This window comes from Salmo trutta, chromosome 14 (assembly GCF_901001165.1).
Source record: "Salmo trutta chromosome 14, fSalTru1.1, whole genome shotgun sequence".
NCBI classification, from domain to species: domain Eukaryota; kingdom Metazoa; phylum Chordata; class Actinopteri; order Salmoniformes; family Salmonidae; genus Salmo; species Salmo trutta.
The window spans coordinates 79,269,787-79,293,917 of NC_042970.1; the positions used below are offsets into that span (position 1 = coordinate 79,269,787).

Consider the following 24,131-nt stretch of genomic DNA (forward strand, 5'->3'; position numbering starts at 1 on the left):
CGCGATGCGTTCTGAGGTCAAGGAGAAGCATTGGAAAACAGTTTTGCCCCCATGCTCAGGAGATTCATACCGGAAAAGTTAGGCTATGCGTTGTTGATGGATGGTTAAGTGGATGATATATTTTTGATAGCTACACGAACGACTGAAACATTTTCCCATTAACTTCTTATATAAAAAAAAACAAGCATCTCGAAGAACCTACATTTATTGTAGCCTTTTAAAACTTTGTTTACATTTAGGCCAAATGTATCTCCTGTATGAATCATACTGCGTGAAAGTGTAGTTTCACGGAAGTAAATTTTTATTGTTTGAATATTTTGGTAGCCTCGTGCAAATTCATATGCCTATTTTTTAAACGCAACGTTTCTTTCCTTGTTTAAATGGTTATAGTGGCATATGATTGTTCTATGAACGAAATGTGATCATCCTTTTTGAATTTTATTTGTTGGGTACATTCAATGAAAATAGTCCTTCACGAAAAATAAAAAATAATTTAGATAGAATATAAAACTAGGCCTAAAAAAGTAATTGTAGAGATAGTTGTATACTGTGTTCTACTCATGATCGTGCCATTTATACAATTGTGATTTATTAATTCAAGTTATTAGTAGGTGAAGGCTATTTGGATACGACAGAACAAATTCGTTTTTGGACACGTTGATTGTGAATCATAATTATAATGAATAGTATTATTATTATTCATTATTATTATTATTCACGATCAACGTTTGCAAAAACTAATTTGTGCTGTCAAACTCATGAGCTATTATGCTTTTATCACATATTCATAACAGTAATCGTTGTTTTTATTTTTGGCAAACTCATATGTTAACGATTATTATATTTATTTGCATTGATTTGCTCAGAAATGTCTGTGCCTTTTTGGCCTTTATTCTTCATTTTCATGCTGTTATTTTAGGTGCATAGACCGGTTAGTCTGTCCCCCAAATTTTGTTACCCCGTTATAGACTGCAGCCTCAGCTTCCGAACAGAAACGGCGAGTGCCGGAAAAGCGCTGTTGGACAAAACACAAAACACAGAACCCTCGGATTTTCTCACCTTATTATGCCACGTGACGTCTCTTTCCTCCACGCCGGGCCGTGATCCAAACATGAGCACAAGGGGACACCGAACCTCCCCAAGTCTCTCTCTCTAGCTGGATGCTGAGGTTCCTTTCCTTCACATAAGCCAAGGCCTAATATATATCCGAACTCTTTGATATGTTTAATAGCACGTATTAAAGTATGTGACCGCCTTGTTCTAAGAGTTGAAGTATTAAGATAAATCAAAATGGAAGTACAATAGCCCGTCGCCGGCCTTTGGTCTTTGCTGTTTCAAACAATGTTTCTTCGATATGTTTCACTTGTTTTCTGTGTCAAATCGGGAGGGGATGAGATTTCACTGACATTTCCGTGTTAGGCGTTTACCTGGCTTTTGGAAAAGGAGTGGGGAGTAAAGGGTAGATGGTAAGGGGGGTGGGGGGGGGGCAACAAAAGGAAATGCTACACCTCTTGTCTGTCAATTGTGGCCAAGTATAGGCGCCAGGGCCGAATGCTTGGTTGCGGTTGGAACCATTGGGCAGCCTATAGTGGAGAGAAAAGGGAAGGGAGCGAGACGAGAGATAATCTCATCCGCTCGCGATGTTTAGATTGGGACAGTTCCCGGGCTTCGAGCCTCGCGCCCTTTACAACGGCCCGTTTGAGAGAGTTAAAGGGAGACCCGGGCTCAAAGTAAACACGCCCTTTGTACTTAAAGTTACTGAGAAGAGTGCACGTGTGGATGGCCGGTTCGTTTGTTTGTTTTGGACAATGATTATGGACAATTCGTTTTTTTTTTTTCATAAGGTAAGATGCCTCCAATAACAAACACGATGGGAGACCGGAACATGGCTATAGGGTCTATGAATAAGGAATGTTTCCATGCGTAAAAAAAAATTACTTTCACAATCGAAAATTGATGTCTTGTAGCTTCCAAAAATGTGTCCTTCATTTGCGCCAAAACGTTGCTCTGCTGCTGTGGTCTCACTTTCTGTTATCAGTGTTCTGATGAACTTGATAGGCCAACTACACCATAATAGTTTATATCATGGTAAAATCACAAAACATGTCGGCCTATCTGTGTTGTTATTTGTTCTTACTGTATGTAGATAACGGTTATGTTTTCTTGCCGCGTGCTGCGACCACGACAACAGTGGTCAGATAACCAGTCAGCTGATTTGATTAATGGACATTTGCATCGTTTCCGCAGGTGGCTTTCCCTACGTCACTCAGTCAGGACCGGCTGAACAGACTGGTCTGCGGTTTGTATTGACAGTTCTTCTATACGAGGTGGTTTAACTTGATTTCTTTATTCGGATAAAGGAGCTTAAAATAGTTTCCTTCCAAAGTGACACGTTTTAATGTAATATTTGTTTATGAAAATGTACGCTATTTATGTCGTTATAACAAAGGTACATTAAATAAACAAACGGCTTTTGATAATCAACCATACATTGGTATAGGGCCTACTGTAATTTCATTATTAGGTCTTTCTATTTTCATGAATGGCGTTCTTTAGTTCCCAGCAAACGGACTTGTAAAATCAACGAAAATATGGTTCTTTTATTTGGCAATTGCTGTAGGAAGTATCCAGTGAAATAATATATTGATTTCCTATTCCTTTCCGTTTAACAAGGGGTTATTCTTCTGACTTTTACGCACTTTACGCACTAACATAAAAATTGAGTTAAAAAAGTGATTATTGCATCCAAAAATAACGTTCAAATATTTATCTTTAGGTTATTATAGAATAGGCATAATTAATCAGAAACGGCAATATCAAGGCCAATAATAGATTTACGCTATATTATATAAAGCCTAGAAAAATCAGAAACACTTACCTCACATGTTAATTCTCTATACTTTGATAGAAATAAACCCTTGGGTTTTTAAAATCTATTTTCATCACACAAGCTCTGCTTTACCAACGATTTGTATTTTATATAATAGAAAATGATTTTAAATGTTGTCATGTCAAACCCCTTATTGGAATGCACTTGTTGCAGGTTAGAAACATGGCAATGTCTGGTAAATTGGGATGTTATGGTATATATATATATGTCACCCATCTTTTTTGTTCAGTATATATATATGTATATACCATAACATCTATATAACATATATTTCAGTATATATAAATGTATATATATGAACAAAAAAGATATAAACGCCACATGCAACAATTTCAAAGATTTTACTGAGTTCCAGTTCATATAAGGAAATCAGTTGAAATAAATGAATTAGGTCCTAATCTATGGATTTCACATGACTGGGAATACAGATATGCAAAAAGGTAGGTGCGTGGATCAGAAAACCAGTCAGTATCTGGTGTGACCACCATTTCCCTCATGCAGCACGACACATCTCCGTCGCATAGAGTTGATCAGGCTGTTGATTGTGGTCTGTGGAATGTTGTCCCACTCCTCTTCAATGGCTGTGCGAAGTTGCTGGATATTGGCAAGATCTGGAAAACACTGTCTTATACGTCCATCCAGCGCATCCCAAACATGCTTAATGGGTGACATGTCTGGTGAGTATGCAGGCCATAGAAGAACTGGGACATTTTCAGCTTTCAGGAATTGCGTACAGATCCGTGTGACATGGACACCACCTCATGCTGAAACCTGAGGTGATGGGCCTCAGGCTCTCATCACGGTATCTCTATGCATTCAAAATGCCATCGATAACATGCAATTGTGTTCCTTGACCAGAGCTGATGCCCAACCCATCGCTCACAGGTGGCCATACACGCGGTCGGTGGTTGTGAAGCCTGGTTGGACGTACTGCCAAACATTTGAGAGAAATAAGCTCTTTGTGTGTATGGAACATTTCTGGGGTCTTTTATTTAAGATCGTGAATCATGGGACCAACACATAGGACCAAACCCAAGGGTTGGCGTTGCGTTAATATTTTTGTTCAGCCTGCTGTGTACACTCATTTGTACACATTTTCATTTTCGTTAAGCATACATAAGATACTGCATTATATACAAGCAGGCATATTTTTATAAGCTACAATGCATTCCGAAAGTTTTCAAACCCCTTGACTTTTTACACATTTTGTTACGTTACAGCCTTATTCTAAAATGGATTCAATTGTTGTTGTTTTTTCTTCATCCTCACCAATCTACATGCAATACCCCATAATGACAAAGCAAAAACAGGTTTTTAGAATTTTTTGCAAAGTTATTAAAAATAAAAACTGAAATATCACATTCACGTAAGTTTTCAGACCCTTTACTCAGTACTTTATTGAAGCACCTTTGGCAGCGATTACAGCCTTGAGTCTTCTTGGGTATGACGCTACAAGCTTGGCACACCTGTATTTGGGGAGGTTCTCCCATTCTACTCTGCAGATCATCTCAAGTTCTGTCAGGTTGGATGGGGTTCGACCTGTACATCGATTTTCAGGTCTCTCCAGAGATGTTTGATCGGGTTCAAGTCCGTGCTCTGGCTGGGCTACTGAAGGACATTCAGAGACTTGTCCTGAAGCCACTCTTGCATTGTCTTGGCTGTATTTAGGGTCATTGTCCTGTTGGAAAGTGAACCTTCTGGAGCAGTTTTTCATCAAGTATCTCTCTATACTTTGCTCCATCCATCTTTCCCTTGATCCTGACTAGTCTCCCAAAACAGTTTAATCTTGGTTTCATCAGACTAGAGAATCTTGTTTCTCATGGTCTGAGAGTCCTTTAGGCGTCTCTTGGCAAACTCTAAGCGGGATGTCGTGCCTTTTACTGAGGAATGGCTTCCGTCTGGAAAACTTTGGAGCTCTGTCAGAGTGACCATCAGGTTCTTGGTTATCTCCCTGACCAAGGCCCTTTTCCAAATTGCTCAGTTTTGCCAGACGGCCAGCTCTAGGAAGAGTCTTGGTGCTTCCAAACTTCTTCCATTTAACAATGATGGAGGCCACTGTGTTCTTGGGGACCTTCAAGAAATGCAGACATTTTTTGGTACCTTTCCTCAGATGTTTTTTTTCTCTGACATGCACTGTCAACTGTGGGACCTTATATAGACAGGTGTGAGCCTTTCCAAATCATGTCCAATCAATTGAATTTACCACAGGTGGACTCCAATCAAGTTGTAGAAACAACTTAAGGATGATCAATGGAAGAAGGATGCACCTGAGCTCAATTTCGGGTCTCATAGCAAAGGGTCTGAATACTTATGTAAATAAGGTATTTCAGTTGTTTTTTTTACTTGTATAAATTTGCAAAAATATCTAAAAAACCGTTTTTGATTTTTCATTATGGGGTATTGTGTTTAGATTGATGAGAAAAAAACTAATATTTAATCAATTTTAGGGTAAGCCTGTAACGTAACAAAATGTGGAAAAAGTTCAAGGGGTCTGAATACTTTCCGAATGCACTATATGGCAAACTATGAAAATTAAAATAAGGCCAGAAAACAAATATCAATCATTTTTCAGTATATAACTTATCTTTAGACTTGGTCTCAAATTTGCACTGTCCACTTCTGCTGCCCAATAAAGATGCGCGTAAAAGTGTGTGGTGGCGCGTCACTGTGTGGTGCGGTGGTCCAGCCTCCCGGGGTTGTTTGGACAGTGGAGCGGCGGTCTGGTCACTAATAGGACTAATAGTCCATTAGCCACAGTGTGAGACGCTATCTCACTGATCCCTGAAGTCTATCTCCGCCTGGCCCTCCCTGCCTGCCCCTCCCTGCCCTGAACCCACCGGCCAGACAGACACCCGACAGGCGCTCCAAAATAATGATTGTCAACAAGCAGCCTAAACTCGCCACGTAAATAGCTTCCATTCTCGGATAAGGTGAGCCTTTTCAGGACAGGTGCAAACACATATAGCCTGTTTATATTAGGACTATGATTGAGGAAGAAATGTAATCTGTTTACTTTCTCATTTCATGGTAGACCTAAAAGCCACAGGCATATATTGGTAGGCTCATAATAATAATAGTCCTAATTACACAAAATCTATTTTTAATGAAACTTTATGCTGTCTTCATAATGTTTTCCACGTGTCATCTGCAATTCCTACCTTTTTTAGTAGGCCATATGTGCACTGAAAACAGACGGGTTTGGCCATATAATAAGAAATGCAGTGCACGGGTTGCAAAATGATCTTAATTTAGAATCAGGACTGATCCATAAAGCACTGTGACTGGACCCTGCATCACAGAACCCTAAATACTGTAGGGTGACGCAACCCCTCTCTGTTTATATCCGCGCGTTGGGTGTTGTATAAATTGTGGCGTTGAATAGTTTACCTAATGGTACTTCTGTTTCTCCTATTCTGTCACGCAGCACGCCAGAGCCCGGTGACAAACGACCGACTTTTACCGGCAGAGGGGTGCCTGATTTATGTGGGAAATGGAACGGGAATGAAACATTTATAGGATGCAAATGATGATCCGTAAAAACATTAGCTTTATTTATACACAACGCAGAAAACAAGTTATTTCGACAAATGCGTCCTCTCCATCCTCTATTTAAAAAAATAAATAATAATACTTCTAGGGGTTCAGATGACTCGATGGAGAATGAAGAAATAAACCAAATCCCGTGGGGATCACGGGTTATATAGACAACGGGTTCTCTTCAATGTAAGCAGAAATGTAATCACCACCGAGTTTAAAATCATTAACAATGAATGCGCCCCACTTCCGTTGTTACCATTAGAAGTAAAAACATACCGTTACGTTTTAGCACTCTGATAAATCTGTGCTGCTTCTGGTTTAAGTAGGAATGTCCCACCACTCGTGGTCGTTTGCCAACTATTTAGTGGTTCAGGAATTATGACTGCCTATAGGCTCAGGTCGTCTACCTGTTGATTATCCTACCCAGCTGTGACGTATGGCCTAAAATGAGTAATGAATAGTACATTTAAAACGTGTTTAACGTCACTGCTGTCGGTTTAATCTTATCATAACGGCTTAATTTTCCTAGGGCTTCCAAGTGCCCGGGGAAAGCCTTTATGATTCATGATATTCCAGATAACTCTGGAACATGACGATTTCTCGCGCTGCTATCATATCTGTGTATTCTTCATCCATCTTTAAAAAAGTGGTGTGTATGTGTCTCTGTGTGTGTGTGTGTGTGTGAGAGAGAGAGAGAGAGAGAGAGAGAGAAGGACGGTCTGTATATAAACTCCACGGCATTAGTGCCTAAAGGGGACGATCGCTCCATCACAGCTCGAGACAGCCGCATTCCCCGTCCTACCATTAGCGCACGAGAGCCTCGCAGTTATCAGCTCTCTATCTGGTAAACAGTTCCTCCTGGCTGCCGCTCAGTGGTGGCCAAGGCTGTCTGTTTTACAACCTGCAGCGGATCTTACCATTAATTATGTCCTAGGCTTGGAGCCGGGGGCTAGAGGCCGGGCCCTCCTCTGGATCCCCCCCAGGTCTGAGCGCCTCACCTCGGACATGAGGAGGAGAGTGAGTCGCAGGGGACTGCTGGCTCGGGCGGAAAGGCTGTCTGTGGGTGTCAGGAGAGGAGAGGACGGGGGGAGATGACGCACAGTGAATCGATCTATTCAAATGATCAAAGTTTTTATCTGACATCTTTAGCAAGACAAGTCCATTTAGGATCCTCGCGAAAAGCGTCTATTCCATCCATTTCTCTCCTCCCGTTGCATTCCATAAGGAGACGGGAGACAGGGACACACGGTTTAGTGTGTAAAACCTTCCCCTCCCCATATGTTCATTTGTTTAGTTGTCGTAAAAGTTCTACTCACACGACCTCTATCTTCTGCCACATGATAAATTAACTTTGAATGTGAGAGTGTATACAGTCAATGGTTTCCCCACATTTCTACGAGAGATTGTTTCCCCATGTTTTATGGCTTGGAGGCAGGCATCAGCTTTAGGCGTGTAGGCCTGTGGGCTTTCGTTGGCCTCTCTGAAGAAAAAAACACTCCAATTAATTATATGTTTTAATAACATTAAATTGCTATTCTGCATGTTGATCTAGGATGAACCCACTGGGCACGCTCTGGTTGAATCAACGTTGTTTCTACGTCGTTTCAATTAAATGACGTTGAACCAACGTGGAATAGATGTTGAATTGACATCGGTGCCCAGTGGGAAGCAGCTCACAACTGGGAACGCGTAAAAAAAACCTAGGTCAAATCATGACGTCCTAGATCTGCAGGTCGGAAAGTCGGAGATCTAGAAAGATACCCGAGTTTGCCACTTAGAATTCTCAGTTGGATGACCTTTCAAAACAATTTGTCCAGTCGGATCTCGTTTTTCCCCCAAGTTCCCAATTGTCATGAATGCACTAAAGTCGGAAGTCGGAGATTTCCGAATTTCCAGTTCCTAGTTGTTTGAATGCGGCATCATATCTGTTTTACGCGATACATCTTGTGTGTTAGCCTATGTATGACCCATGTCGTTCGTTCTTTTTGAATTCGCAAAAGAATATTTGTAAGATTTGTCATAACAGCATAAGTTATATGCTATGATAAAACATATTTTATTGACACCAAGGTTTTGACGTGGATCAGATGCGCCTGCGTCTTGGGAGAGCAACCTGATTAAAATCAACATCCTCGACGTTGTACTCTAAATTGAAGATTTGGACAACATATTTGACAGTAAAGACTACAACCTGTTGTATTCTCCCTTGGCCGTGCATATGGTTTAAAAATACAGATTATGGTTTGTAATCAACTCGGCTATGGGCTTGCTTAAAAAAAAAACAATTTCCACCATAGGCCTACCAGCTGACATTAGTGCACAATAATCATTGCACATTTTTACAGTTATTATCCAACATTTAATATACACTGAGTGTACAAAACATTAGGAACAACTTCCTAATATTGATTTGCACACCATCAGAACAGCCTCAATTCATCAGGGTATGGACTCTACAAGGTGTTGAAAGCGTTCCTCAGGGGTGTTGGTCCATGTCGACTCCAATGCTTCTCACAGTTGTGTCAAGTTGGCTGGATGTCCTTTGGGTGGTGGACCATTCTCGATACACTGTTGAGCGTGAAAAACCCAGCAGCATTGTAGTTCTTGACGCACCTAAACCGGTGCGCCTGGCGCCTACTACCATACCCTGTTCAAAGGCACTTCAATCTTTTGTCTTGCCCATTCACCCTCTGAATGACACACACACACAATCCTTCTTTAACCTGTCGCCCCTTCATTTACATTCATTTAAAGTGGATTTAACCTGGATTCACCAGGTCAGTCTATGTCATGGAAAGAGAAGGTTTTCCTAATGTTTTATATATATAATGCGTGTATAAAGAAACATCTTGTTTAATAATTGTAAAAATGTAGAATAATTATCATGCACTACTTGGATTATAGGCCTATTATCCACTATCAATGGCCGCTTTACGCACTCAAGGACGCATCACTCGGTTCCAGATAACTGCACGTCCCAGGGGCTACACGCACGCTCATCCCCCTTGACCGTCCATTTACCCCCCTCAAAGATTGAGTGCTGGTCTGACAATGAACATCGCGTGCCGCTGCCATGCAGTCCATGAACGAGTCCTTGTGTTTACCGAGAGGAAAGGCCTGTTTCCGGTAGCTAACAAAACACAGCACCGTTGTTGCAGCTAGGCGGGGAGGGCCGGGCCAGGGGGGAGCAGAGCCGGACGGACACGACCAATAGATCACCCTCCGCTGCGACCCCGGGCAGGACAGGAGTTCAGCCCCGGGGAAGCCCTGGACAAGCCGGGTCAAGGGCCCGACCGCAGCTCAGGGGAGTTTGTCATCCTAACGAGGGAAGCCTGAGAGTCGCAGCAGGACAGCTGGGCTGTGTTTTCCAAAGGCCAGGTTTCTCTCTCAGCCCTTAAATGGGTCATGGCATATACTCTTACGGATGAGTCTTATATGGGTTTATAGGGCTACTAATAGGCTTCTGCCTCTCAGCTTTAACATCATAACAGTGTGGATAATCTGGCCACCTGATGCGTTTGTGTTTGTGGCTAGTCTCATGATGAAACCTAGTCATTTCTCTCTATAACTCAGGAAAATAAGGTGAGGATCGTTTGTGAACAAATCTCAATTAAAAGCATATGCCTACGTAATTCCCTCTGTGCTCAACAGTGCTCAGTACCCATTGAGTCCTTCAAGCACCCAACCCAGTTTATTATAATGAAATAGGCCCTATCATTATCTATCCTGAACAAAAATATAAACGCAACAATTTCAACGATGTTACTGACTTACAGTTCATATAAGGAAATCGGTTAATTTAAATAAATTCAATAGGCCCTGATCTATGGATTTCACATTACTGGACAGGGCCACAGTCATGAGTGGGCCTGGGAGGGCATAGGCCCACCCACTTGGGAGCCAGACCCAGCCAATCAGAATGAGGTTTTCCACACAAGAGAAATTAACATGAAATGATCTGCCAACAGCTCTGGTGTACATTCCTGCAGTTAGTATGCTAACTGCACACTCCCTCAACTTGAGACATCTGTGGCATTGTGTAGTGTGACAAAACTGCACTTTTATATAATGAAATAGGTCCTGTCATTATTCTAATGAAATAGAGGGGGAAGATTAACATGACCTATCTGTTGATCTACCTCTTCTTCTCTCTGTCTCCATCAGCCCCGTCACTCTAGTGCCATGTCTGATGAAGTCTATGTGTGTACCTGCCTGTCAGTGTGTGTATCAGTTACCAGGAGGGACAGGCTTTCTGTTTCCTTGTGATAGAACCTGATCTTGTAACCCAGCCCAGACGTTGTCCTAACGACACTGTAATACCATGGTAATTAGTCCCCAGACAAGGGTAATGAGCCGTCTCACACTCATATGGCAAGGTGTGTGTTTTTCCCATCTATGCAGAGATTAGTCTGTAAGGTGAGGATGTGAGATGCCATGCATTTATTTTAGTGTGTGTGTGTGTACTGCATTGTTAAATGTGTGTGTGTGTGTTTGTATGTACTGAATTGTTAAGTGTGTGTGTGTACGGCATTGTTAAATGTGTGTGTGTGTGTGTTTGCGTGTACTGCATTGTTAAGTGTGTGTGTGTGTGTGTGTGTGTGTATGTGTGTATTGCATTGTTAAGTGTGTGTGTGTGTGTGCTTCATTGTTAAGTGTGTGTGTGTGTATGTACTGCATTGTTAAGTGTGTGTTTGTGTGTGTACTGCATTGTTAAATGTGTGTGTGTGTTTGCATGTACTGCATTGTTAAGTGTGTGTGTGTACTGTATTGTTAAGTGTGTGTGTGTGTGTACTGCATTGTTAAGTGTGTGTTTGTGTGTACTGCATTGTTAAGTGTGTGTGTGTGTACTGCATTGTTAAGTGTGTGTGTGTACTATATTTTTAAGTGTGTGTGTGTGTACTGCATTGTTAAGTGTGTGTTTGTGTGTGTGTGCTGCATTGTTAAGTGTGTGTTTGTGTGTGTGTACTGCATTGTTAAGTGTGTGTTTGTGTGTGTACTGCATTGTTAAGTGTGTGTGTGTGTGTACTGCATTGTTAAGTGTGTGTGTGTGTGTACTGCATTGTTAAGTGTGTGTGTGTACTGCATTGTTAGGTGTGTGTGTGTACTGCATTGTTAGGTGTGTGTGTGTACTGCATTGTTAAGTGTGTGTGTGTGTGTGTGTGTGTACTGCATTGTTAAGTGTGTGTGTGTGTGTACTGCATTGTTAAGTGTGTGTGTGTACTGCATTGTTAAGTGTGTGTGTGTGTACTGCATTGTTAAGTGTGTGTGTGTACTGCATTGTTAGGTGTGTGTGTGTACTGCATTGTTAAGTGTGTGTGTGTGTGTGTACTGCATTGTTAAGTGTGTGTGTGTGTGTACTGCATTGTTAAGTGTGTGTGTGTACTGCATTGTTAAGTGTGTGTGTGTGTACTGCATTGTTAAGTGTGTGTGTGTGTGTACTGCATTGTTAAGTGTGTGTGTGCACTGCATTGTTAGGTGTGTGTGTGTACTGCATTGTTAGGTGTGTGTGTGTACTGCATTGTTAAGTGTGTGTGTGTGTGTGTGTGTGTACTGCATTGTTAAGTGTGTGTGTGTACTGCATTGTTAAGTGTGTGTGTGTACTGCATTGTTAAGTGTGTGTGTGTGTACTGCATTGTTAAGTGTGTGTGTGTACTGCATTGTTAGGTGTGTGTGTACTGCATTGTTAAGTGTGTGTGTGTGTGTACTGCATTGTTAAGTGTGTGTGTGTACTGCATTGTTAGGTGTGTGTGTGTACTGCATTGTTAAGTGTGTGTGTGTGTGTGTGTGTGTGTGTGTGTACTGCATTGTTAAGTGTGTGTGTGTGTGTGTGTACTGCATTGTTAAGTGTGTGTGTACTGCATTGTTAAGTGTGTGTGTGTACTGCATTGTTGTGTGTGTGTACTGCATTGTTAAGTGTGTGTGTGTGTATGTACTGCATTGTTAAGTGTGTGTGTGTGTGTACTGCATTGTTAAGTGTGTGTGTGTGTGTGTGTGTGTGTCTATGGTGTCCAACCCCATGAGACAGGTCATCACAAACTGACAGATATGTGTGTTATGTGGCCGGGCCAGGGCCACATACACACACACACACACGCACGCACGCATGCACATACACACACGCAAATACACACACACGTGCATACACACACACACACACAAACGCACATTAACATTTTTACATTTGAGTCATTTAGCAGAAGCTCTTATTCAGAGCGACTTACAGCTAGAGCATTAATATTAAGATATACTACATGACCAAATGTATGTGGACACCTGCTCGTCCAACATCTGTATGTGGACACCTGCTCGTCCAACATCTGTATGTGGACACCTGCTTGTCCAACATCTGTATGTGGACACCTGCTCGTCCAACATCTGTATGTGGACACCTGCTCGTCCAACATCTGTATGTGGACACCTGCTCGTCCAACATCTGTATGTGGACACCTGCTCGTCCAACATCTGTATGTGGACACCTGCTCGTCCAATATCTCATTCCATGGGCATTAAAGTTATTTTCAATTGCTAACATGCATTGGTTGAAACTGAAGTCACATTGTCAAAACTCTTCACACAGTCAGCGAAACAGAAGCGTATGCAAACTGTGAATCATTTTTCATTTCTTTCACACAAAATGCTTTCAATGACCACATTCTCTGAAATCCATGAACTCTTTTCTCATTCATACTCCACCACCTGCACAACGATATATTTCGAGCACATGTTTTCAAATGCTAACACACTGTTTCCAAAACTGTTAAAAACACATTCAAAACAGAATGATGTCAAATGTCGTGCATTTCTGCAGTAACCAGATTGAAATATATAGAAAATCTCAGCGGAATATGTAATCATTCCAAACACAGCTGATTGCAATTTCAGCTGAAAGCCTACCGAAGTGTCCTGTTTTTAGTCTGGTTACCAAACAGACAAAAGAGGACAGCTTCAGAATGATTTAGTTTGGAAACATGGATGAAGGAAGACAGGTTGGTGGGGAAAGAAGAGTGGCAGGGAGAGGGAGAATGTGTGGAGGACAAAGGAGAGGAAGACCAAGAACGGTGGTCCCTGATGAGATAAGGGCCACAATTATTGACCATGTTGTAAACCATGGTCTCTCTTTGAGAGAGGACGGTTTAAGGGTGCAACCAAATCTGCAGCGTTCAACATTTGCATCAATAGTACGATCTTTCCTGCAAAACAACAGTTGGGATGTCTGTTCAATAACCAAACAGGGTACATACACAGCTATGCATAATGTCAAGTACTGTAAAACTGTGGATTTACTGTATTTTAGAGAGTAATGGAGATGGAAGCCAGGCAAACTGCACATACATTAATCTTTGTGGATGAAGCTTGATTCAACATGGCAAAAACACGCCGCAGGCAAAGAAATGTGATTGGACAGAGAGCAACCGTGGATGTCCCAGACCAGAGAGGAGCTGGCACCACACTGCCAGTTTCTGCCCTCTCCCTATAGGCTGTCTCATCGTTGTCGGTGATCAGGCCTACGACTGTTGTGTCGTCAGCAAACTTAATGATGGTGTTGGAGTTGTGTTTGGCCACGCAGTCGTGGGTGAACAGGGAGTACAGGAGGGGACTAAGTACACACCCCTGAGGGGCCCCAGTGTTGAGGATCAGCGTGGCAGACGTGTTGTTTCCTACCCTTACCACCTGGGGGCGGCCCATCAGGAAGTCTAGGATCCAGTTGCTGTAGGGTTGTTTTCCCTTCACTGGAACTAAGGGGCCTGAACCATGAAAAACAGCCCCAGACCATTACTCCTCCTCCACCAAACTCTACAGTTGACACTATGCATTCGGGCTGGTAGCGTTCTCCTGGCATCTGCCAAACCCAGATTTGTCTGTCAGACTGCCAGATAGTGAAGCGTGATTCATCACTCCAGAGAACTAATTTCCACTGCTCCAGAGTCCAATGGCGGCGAGCTTTACACCACTCCAGTCGATGCTTGGCATTGCGCATGGTGATCTTAGGCTTATGTGCGGCTGCTCGGCCATGGAAACAATTTTCATGAAGGTCCCGATGAACAGTTATTGTGCGGACGTTTGGAACTCTTTAGTGACTGTTGCAACCGAGGACAGATTATTTTTACGATGCTACGTGCTTCAGCACTCCGCGGTCCTGTTCTGTGAGCCTGTGTGGTCTACTACTTCGCGGTTGAGCCGTTGTTGCTCCTAGACGTTTCCACTTCACAATAATAGCACTTACAGTTGACTGGGGCAGCTCCAGAAGGGTAGAAAATGACGACGTGACTTGTTGGAAAGATGGCATCCTACGATGGGGCCATGTTGAAAATTATTGAGCTCTCAGTAAGGCCATTCTACTACCAATGTTTGGCTATGGAGATTGCATGGCTGTGTGCTCAATTTTATACACCTGTCAGCAACGGGTGTGGCTGAAATAACCGAATCCACTCATTTGAAGGGGTGTCATAGTGAAGCGAGGTGAAACCACCACATATCACACTCATAGTCAGTACTTTTCCTCATTAAAGAAGCTATCTGGATAAGAGCGTCTGCTAAATGACTTAAATGTAATGTAATGTAAAGCCAGTGTTAGTAAGAAAACAGAAGTTAAGTGAATCTTTATGTTTCATTTTTTGGGGGTGTGGGGGTAAGACTGAGATGTCTTATTTAAGATCCTCTTTGAAGAGGTTGAGTTTCAGATGTTTTGGGAAGATGGGCAGGGACTCTGCTCTCCTAGCATCAGGGGGAACCTGGTTCCACCATTGGGGTGCCAGGACAGAAAGAGCTTTGACTGGGCTGAGTGGGAGCTGATATCCGCTAGTGGTGGGAGGGCCAAGAGACTAGAAGTGGCAGAACAGAGTGCTCTGGTTGGGATGTAGGGTTTAAGCACAGCCTGCAGGTAGGAAGGGGCAGTTCCCCTTGCTGTTCTATAGGTAAGCACTATGGTCTTGTAGTGGATGCGAGCTTCGACTGGAAGCCACTGGAGTGTACTGGGTGACATGGGAGACCACATGCACGCACGTCTAGTAAGTCAGATCTGGAGAGTGTCTAGTGAGGCAGGTCTGGAGAGGCAGGTCTAGTGAGGCAGGTCTAGTGAGGGAGGTCTAGAGAGTGTCTAGTGAGGCAGGTCTAGAGAGTGCCCAGTGAGGCAGGTCTAGAGAGTGTCTAGTGAGACAGGTCTAGAGAGTGTCTAGTGAGGCAGGTCTGGAGAGTGTCTAGTGAGGCAGGTCTAGAGAGTGTCTGGTGAGGCAGGTCTAGAGAGTGTCTGGTGAGGCAGGTCTAGAGAGTGTCTAGTGAGGCAGGTCTAGAGAGTGTCTAGTGAGACAGGTCTGGAGAGTGTCTGGTGAGGCAGATCTAGAGAGTGTCTACTGAGGCAGGTCTAGAGAGTGTCTAGTGAGGCAGGTCTAGAGAGTATCTAGTGAGGCAGGTCTGGAGAGTGTCTGGTGAGGCAGATCTAGAGAGTGTCTACTGAGGCAGGTCTAGAGAGTGTCTAGTGAGGCAGGTCTAGAGAGTGTCTAGTGAGGCAGGTCTAGAGAGTGTCTAGTGAGGCAGGTCTAGAGAGTGTCTGGTGAGGCAGGTCTAGAGAGTGTCTAGTGAGGCAGGTCTAGAGAGTGTCTAGTGAGGCAGGTCTAGAGAGTGTCTAGTGAGGCAGGTCTAGAGAGTGTCTAGTGAGGCAGGTCTAGAGAGTGTCTAGTGAGGCAGGTCTGGAGAGTGTCTGGTGAGGCAGATCTAGAGAGTGTCTACTGAGGCAGGTCTAGAGAGTGTCTAGTGAGGCAGGTCTAGAGAGTGTCTGGTGAGGCAGATCTAGAGAGTGTCTAGTGAGGCAGGTCTAGAGAGTGTCTAGTGAGGCAGGTCTAGAGAGTGTCTGGTGAGGCAGGTCTAGAGAGTGTCTGGTGAGGCAGGTCTAGAGAGTGTCTGGTGAGGCAGGTCTAGAGAGTGTCTGGTGAGGCAGGTCTGTACACGATCATGACATGCTGAGGTGTGTTTGTATTTTGTGGAAGGGAAATCTGATAGGTGGAGCCACTCATTGAATCCCTTTGACATTCCTGCCCATCTGAAAGAATGGCGTTATTGTTAAAGAGTTTAGTTTGGTGTTCAGCCTAACTAGACATAAATCAATCAATCAATCAGTCAATCTTATGTATTTATAAAGCCCTTCTTACATCAGCTGATGTCACAAAGTGCTGTACAGAAACCCAGCCTAAAACCCCAAACAGCAAGCAATGCAGATGTAGAAGCACGGTGGCTAGGAAAAACTCCCTAGAAAGGCCGGAGCCTAGGAAGAAACCTAGAGAGGAACCAGGATCTGAGGTGTAGCCAGTCTTCTTCTGGCTGTGCCATGTGGAGATTATAACACTACATGGTCATTAAGGCCAGATTGCTCTTCAAGTTGTTCACGCGTTCATAGATGACCAGCAGGTCAAATAATAATCACAGTGGTTATAGAGGGTGCAACAGGTAAGCACCTCAGGAGTAAATGTCACTTGGCTTTTCATAACTGAACATTCGGAGGTCGAGACAGCAGGTGTGGTAGAGAGAGAGAGAGAGAGAGAGAGAGAGAGAGAGGGGGGAGACAGAGGGAGAGGGAGAGATGGTATAAAAGCTCCATCTGAATCACTGCAAGAATGCTAGGACGTGGCCACCATTTTGTTTTTGACTGAACACACACACACACACACAGCTATGTTTTACTATACTTGTGAGTACTTTTTGGGACCAACAATTGATTACCATTCAAAATCCTATTTTCCTTAACCACTAATCCTAAACCTAACCCTAAATCTAACCCTTACCCTAAACCTAATTCCCTGCCCTAACCCTACCTCCTAAACCTAACCACTAACCCCAATTCTAACCATAAACTTAAGCCCTAAGACTTAAATAGCTTTTTTACCAGTGAGGACTGGCAAAATGGACCACAAGTGTAGTTAAACATGTGCACACACACACACATACACACACACACAGTTTTGTATTGCTATCCTTGTGGGGACCAAAAAATGTGTTCCCATCCAAAATCTTATTTTCCCTAACCCTAACCCTGACCCTTAACCTAACCATAACTCTAACCTTAACCCCAGACCCCAAACACCTAACCCTAAAACTATACCTAACCCTAACTCCTAAACCTAAACCTAATCGTAACTCCGAAACCTAAACCTAACCCTAACTCCTAAACCTAACCCTAACTCCTATACCTAAACCTAACCGTAACTCCTATACCTAAACCTAATCATAACTCCTAAACCTAAACATAAACGTAACTCCTAAACCTAATCATAACTCCTAAACACCTAACCCTAACTCCTAAACCTAAACCTAATCGTAACTCCTAAACCTAAACATAATCGTAACTCCTAAACCAAATCGTAACTCCTAAACCTAAACCTAACCGTAACTCCTATACCTAAACCTAATCGTAACTCCTAAACCTAATCGTAACTCCTAAACCTAATCGTAACTCCTAAACCTAATCGTAACTCCTAACCTTATTTCTAACCCTAATTGGAACCCCTGAGCCTAAAATAGCATTTTTTCTCATGTGGATCTTCAAAATGTCCCCACTTGGCCACATTTTCCTTGTTTTACTATCCTTATGACGATGCCTAGTACCCACAAGGATAGTTCAACAAAAACACACAGAGAGGAAGGGCTGTACAGTGAACACACTGGGTCACATTTCATATAGAGAGACATTCCCCTGGGGTCACTTGGCAACCAGGCATACATCCCTGACCTCTCCTTCCACATCACACTGCATTGTGTCCAACGCTAGAGAATAGGATGATGTCATTTCATTATAATTGATTGATTGTTTAATTAGTTTGCCATTTGAGTGAAATTGGAATACCTGGTTTTGGATGGTGATGTGATCTTTATGTAAAGGAAGGAAGGGGGAGCTGAGTGGTTGGCTGAGTGGAGGTCTCTATGATAAGATAGGGAGAACAGTGTGATCGTTATGTAAAGGAATGAAGGGAGAGCTGAGTGGTTGGCTGAGTGGAGGTCTCTATGATAAGATAGGGAGAACAGTGTGATCTTTATGTAAAGGAAGGAAGGGGGAGCTGAGTGGTTGGCTGAGTGGAGGTCTCTATGATAAGATAGGGAGAACAGTGTGATCGTTATGTAAAGGAATGAAGGGAGAGCTGAATGGTTGGCTGAGTGGAGGTCTCTATGATAAGATAGGGAGAACAGTGTGATCGTTATGTAAAGGAATGAAGGGAGAGCTGAGTGGTTGGCTGAGTGGAGGTCTCTATGATAAGATAGGGAGAACAGTGTGATCTTTATGTAAAGGAAGGAAGGGGGAGCTGAGTGGTTGGCTGAGTGGAGGTCTCTATGATAAGATAGGGAGAACAGTGTGATCTTTATGTAAAGGAAGGAAGGGAGAGCTGAATGGTTGGCTGAGTGGAGGTCTCTATGATAACATAGGGAGAACAGTGTGATCTTTATGTAAAGGAAGGAAGGGGGAGCTGAGTGGTTGGCTGAGTGGAGGTCTCTATGATAAGATAGGGAGAACAGTGTGATCTTTATGTAAAGGAAGGAAGGGAGAGCTGAATGGTTGGCTGAGTGGAGGTCTCTATGATAAGATAGGGAGAACAGTGTGATCTTTATGTAAAGGAAGGAAGGGAGAGCTGAATGGTTGGCTGAGTGGAGGTCTCTATGATAAGATAGGGAGAACAGTGTGATCGTTATGTAAAGGAATGAAGGGAGAGCTGAGTGGTTGGCTGAGTGGAGGTCTCTATGATAAGATAGGGAGAACAGTGTGATCTTTATGTAAAGGAATGAAGGGAGAGCTGAGTGGTTGGCTGAGTGGAGGTCTCTATGATAAGATAGGGAGAACAGTGTGATCGTTATGTAAAGGAATGAAGGGAGAGCTGAGTGGTTGGCTGAGTGGAGGTCTCTATGATAAGATAGGGAGAACAGTGTGATCGTTATGTAAAGGAATGAAGGGAGAGCTGAATGGTTGGCTGAGTGGATGTCTCTATGATAAGATAGGGAGAACAGTGTGATCTTTATGTAAAGTAAGGAAGGGAGAGCTGAGTGGTTGGCTGAGTGGAGGTCTCTATGATAAGATAGGGAGAACAGTGTGATCGTTATGTAAAGGAAGGAAGGGAGAGCTGAGTGGTTGGCTGAGTGGAGGTCTCTATGATAAGATAGGGAGAACTACCAGAGCTGAGTCCCTCACTACAGCAGGTGTAGATCTACCAGAGCTGAGTCCCTCACTACAGCAGGTGTAAATCTACCAGAGCTGAGTCTCTCATTACAGCAGGTGTAGATTTACCAGAGCTGAGTCTCTCACTACAGCAGGTGTAGATCTACCAGAGCTGAGTCCCTCACTACAGCAGGTGTAGATCTACCAGAGCTGAGTCTCTCATTACAGCAGGTGGTGTGTGTGTGTGTCGATATGATATGTCATGACTCAATGATGTTAAGAGGAAGTAGTAACCTAAATATATTTCTATGGCCTTCATATAGTTCCCTGTCTTAATATATCTCTCTAGCCTTCATATAGTTCCCTGTCTTAATATATCTCTCTGGCCTTCATATAGTTCCCTGTCTTAATATATCTCTCTAGCCTTCATATAGTTCCCTGTCTTAATATATCTCTCTGGCCTTCATATAGTTCCCTGTCTTAATATATCTCTCTAGCCTTCATATAGTTCCCTGTCTTAATATATCTCTCTGGCCTTCATATAGTTCCCTGTCTTAATATATCTCTCTAGCCTTCATATAGTTCCCTGTCTTAATATATCTCTCTAGCCTTCATATAGTTCCCTGTCTTAATATATCTCTCTAGCCTTCATATAGTTCCCTGTCTTAATATATCTCTCTGGCCTTCATATAGTTCCCTGTCTTAATATATCTCTCTGGCCTTCATATAGTTCCCTGTCTTAATATATCTCTCTAGCCTTCATATAGTTCCCTGCCTTAATATATCTCTCTAGCCTTCATATAGTTCCCTGTCTTAATATATCTCTCTAGCCTTCATATAGTTCCCTGTCTTAATATATCTCTCTGGCCTTCATATAGTTCCCTGTCTTAATATATCTCTCTAGCCTTCATATAGTTCCATGTCTTAATATATCTCTCTAGCCTTCATATAGTTCCCTGTCTTAATATATCTCTCTGGCCTTCATATAGTTCCTTGTCTTAATATATCTCTCTAGCCTTCATATAGTTCCCTGTCTTAATATATCTCTCTGGCCTTCATATAGTTCCCTGTCTTAATATATCTCTCTAGCCTTCATATAGTTCCCTGTCTTAATATATCTCTCTGGCCTTCATATAGTTCCCTGTCTTAATATATCTCTCTAGCCTTCATATAGTTCCATGTCTTAATATATCTCTCTAGCCTTCATATAGTTCCCTGTCTTAATATATCTCTCTGGCCTTCATATAGTTCCTTGTCTTAATATATCTCTCTAGCCTTCATATAGTTCCCTGTCTTAATATATCTCTCTGGCCTTCATATAGTTCCCTGTCTTAATATATCTCTCTGGCCTTCATATAGTTCCCTGTCTTAATATATCTCTCTGGCCTTCATATAGTTCCCTGTCTTAATATATCTCTCTGGCCTTCATATAGTTCCCTGTCTTAATATATCTCTCTGGCCTTCATATAGTTCCCTGTCTTAATATATCTCTCTGGCCTTCATATAGTTCCCTGTCTTAATATATCTCTCTGGCCTTCATATAGTTCCCTGTCTTAATATATCTCTCTAGCCTTCATATAGTTCCCTGTCTTAATATATCTCTCTGGCCTTCATATAGTTCCCTGTCTTAATATATCTCTCTAGCCTTCATATAGTTCCCTGTCTTAATATATCTCTCTAGCCTTCATATAGTTCCCTGTCTTAATATATCTCTCTAGCCTTCATATAGTTCCCTGTCTTAATATATCTCTCTGGCCTTCATATAGTTCCCTGTCTTAATATATCTCTCTGGCCTTCATATAGTTCCCTGTCTTAATATATCTCTCTAGCCTTCATATAGTTCCCTGCCTTAATATATCTCTCTAGCCTTCATATAGTTCCCTGTCTTAATATATCTCTCTAGCCTTCATATAGTTCCCTGTCTTAATATATCTCTCTAGCCTTCATATAGTTCCCTGTCTTAATATATCTCTCTAGCCTTCATATAGTTCCATGTCTTAATATATCTCTCTAGCCTTCATATAGTTCCCTGTCTTAATATATCTCTCTGGCCTTCATATAGTTCCTTGTCTTAATATATCTCTCTAGCCTTCATATAGTTCCCTGTCTTAATATCTCTCTCTGGCCTTCATATAGTTCCCTGTCTTAATATATCTCTCTGGCCTTCGTATAGTTCCCTGTCTTAATATATCTCTCTGGCCTTCATATAGTTCCCTGTCTTAATATATCTCTCTGGCCTTCATATAGTTCCCTGTCTTACTCTGTACCCTGCCTCTCTCATGTTCTCAGTGGCCCTGAGGCGAGGACAACATGTATTTGTTGGGTGGCGTTTGGACTAACTGAGCACGAAAACAACAGGTGGTGAGGTGTTGAGCAAGAAGTCTGATCAACCATGGTTACAAACAATTTATGTGTTTCTCTTAAAACATCCTTTTGTGTTTATTTCATTTACTGATCATTTGGTTTTGAGCTTAATAAAAAATGCCTGCCAGTAACAAAAGGAAAGGTTGTTGCAAGTTCACAGCTTTGTATCCATGGCGATGAAGACTATTTGCTGTCCATATAATTAAGTCATTCAGACATAGCTGTTGTGTTTGGGGGTGTGTGTGTTCATAGTGTGTGTGTGTGTGTGTGTGTGTGTGTGTGTGCATATGCTATGTGTATCTCTGTGTGTGTGTGTGTATCTTACTTTAAATGCTGACTGCATGACCTCTGTAGGGGTAAACATTTCAGCGGGAGAGAGACAGGCTGTTCCTCTCCCCCTGTGGCGTCCCAAATCAAAATGATGACTTGTTTTCGAAAGAGACCAGACTTCTCGTACATCAACCGCCAACGCTGTAAATAACAGACTCACTCACTCACGCTCAGGGCTCGGGTTTTTGGTTTCGGTCAAGGAAGGATTTCTTGAGAATGAGTTTTGTGTATATGTGTGTACACTGTTTGTGTATGTGTATCTATATATGTGTGTGTGTGTGTGTGAGAGAGAGAGAGAGAGAGAGAGAGGGAGAGAGAGAGAGAGAGGGGACGCTCAGAGCGTGTCCGCTGACCCACTGACCTTGGCCATGGGAGGGAGGGGGGCGTCCAGCATGTAAAAGTGTACTGCCATCTAGTGGAGGAAATGCTCTTAGGACGTTCCCTCATGTACCTCTTTCTCTCTCTCCCTCTCTGTCCCTCATCCAGACCCCAGACACCCCAGGTCCCAGGGGCGGCTCGCTGGCAGAGAAAACAATAGTCTCTGTCGCTCTACTCTGGTCTGGACAGAGCTGCTCCTCTGCTACACATTGGCCTGGTAGTGGAGGAGGAGGAAGCCTTGCTGGTTCCCAAGAGAAAGTGACCCTCATGGCCTAGAAATCAAAATAACCACGTCGGTGGCCATCTTAGCCTTCACTGCAGCTGGCACGGAACACAACAATGAACCAATCCATCATGGGATAGAGTCCTGCTGGTACAGTTCAGGGACGAAAGTATCCTACTATCCTACCTTATATCCTGGCCTGTGGTAAACTATCCTAACTTATTATATGTCCTACTAACCTACCTTATATCCTTGTCACACCCTGATCTGTTTCACCTGTCCTCCTTATTGTCTCCACCCCCTCCAGGTGTCGCTTATTTTCCCCAGTGTATTTATCCCTGTGTTTCCTGTCTCTCTGGGCCAGTGTATTTATCCCTGTGTTTCCTGTCTCTCTGGGCCAGTGTATTTATCCCTGTGTTTCCTGTCTCTCTGGGCCAGTGTATTTATCACTGTGTTTCCTGTCTCTCTGGGCCAGTGTATTTATCCCTGTGTTTCCTGTCTCTCTGGGCCAGTGTATTTATCCCTGTGTTTCCTGTCTCTCTGGGCCAGTGTATTTATCCCTGTGTTTCCTGTCTCTCTGGGCCAGTGTATTTATCCCTGTGTTTCCTGTCTCTCTGGGCCAGTTCGTCTTGTATGTTTCCAAGTCAATCAGCGGTTTTTCCCTTACTCCTGCCTTTGCTGTTCTTTTTTTCTAGTCCTACTGGTTTTGACCCTTGCCTGTTTCTGGACTCTGTACCCGCCTGCCAGACCATTCTGCCTGCCTTGACCACGAGTGTGTCTGCCACGCTGTACCTCCTGGGCTCTGATCTGGTTCTCACCTTTTGCCTGTCCATGACCGTTCTCTTGCCTACCCCTTTTGGATTATTAAACATGTTAAACTCCAACCATCTGCCTCCTGTGTCTGCTTCTGGGTCTCGCCTTGTGTCATGATAATCCTAGCCTATGGTAAACTATCGTAATTTATTATATATCCTACTTTATATCCTGGCCTATGGTAAACTATCGTAACTTATTATATATCCTACCTTATATCCTGGCCTATGGTAAACTATCGTAACTTATTATATATCCTACCTTATATCCTATCCTATGGTAAACTATTCTAACTTATTATATATCCTACCTTATATCCTATCCTATGGTAAACTATTCTAACTTATTATATATCCTACCTTATATCCTAGCCTATGGTAAACTATCGTAACTTATTATATATCCTACCTTATATCCTATCCTATGGTAAACTATCGTAACTTATTATATATCCTACCTTATAT

The 24,131-nt window shown here is 42.8% G+C and overlaps 1 long non-coding RNA gene across 1 annotated transcript; it reads left to right on the forward strand.

The window, feature by feature from the left end:
• Window positions 1-1,509: 1,509 nt before the first annotated feature.
• On the forward strand, window positions 1,510-23,738 carry LOC115147522 (uncharacterized). The gene is made up of 4 exons (XR_003866379.1): window positions 1,510-1,844; window positions 2,248-2,299; window positions 22,740-23,004; window positions 23,550-23,738. It is a non-coding gene; the product is annotated as an uncharacterized LOC115147522 (long non-coding RNA).
• The last annotated feature ends 393 nt before the right edge of the window (window positions 23,739-24,131 follow it).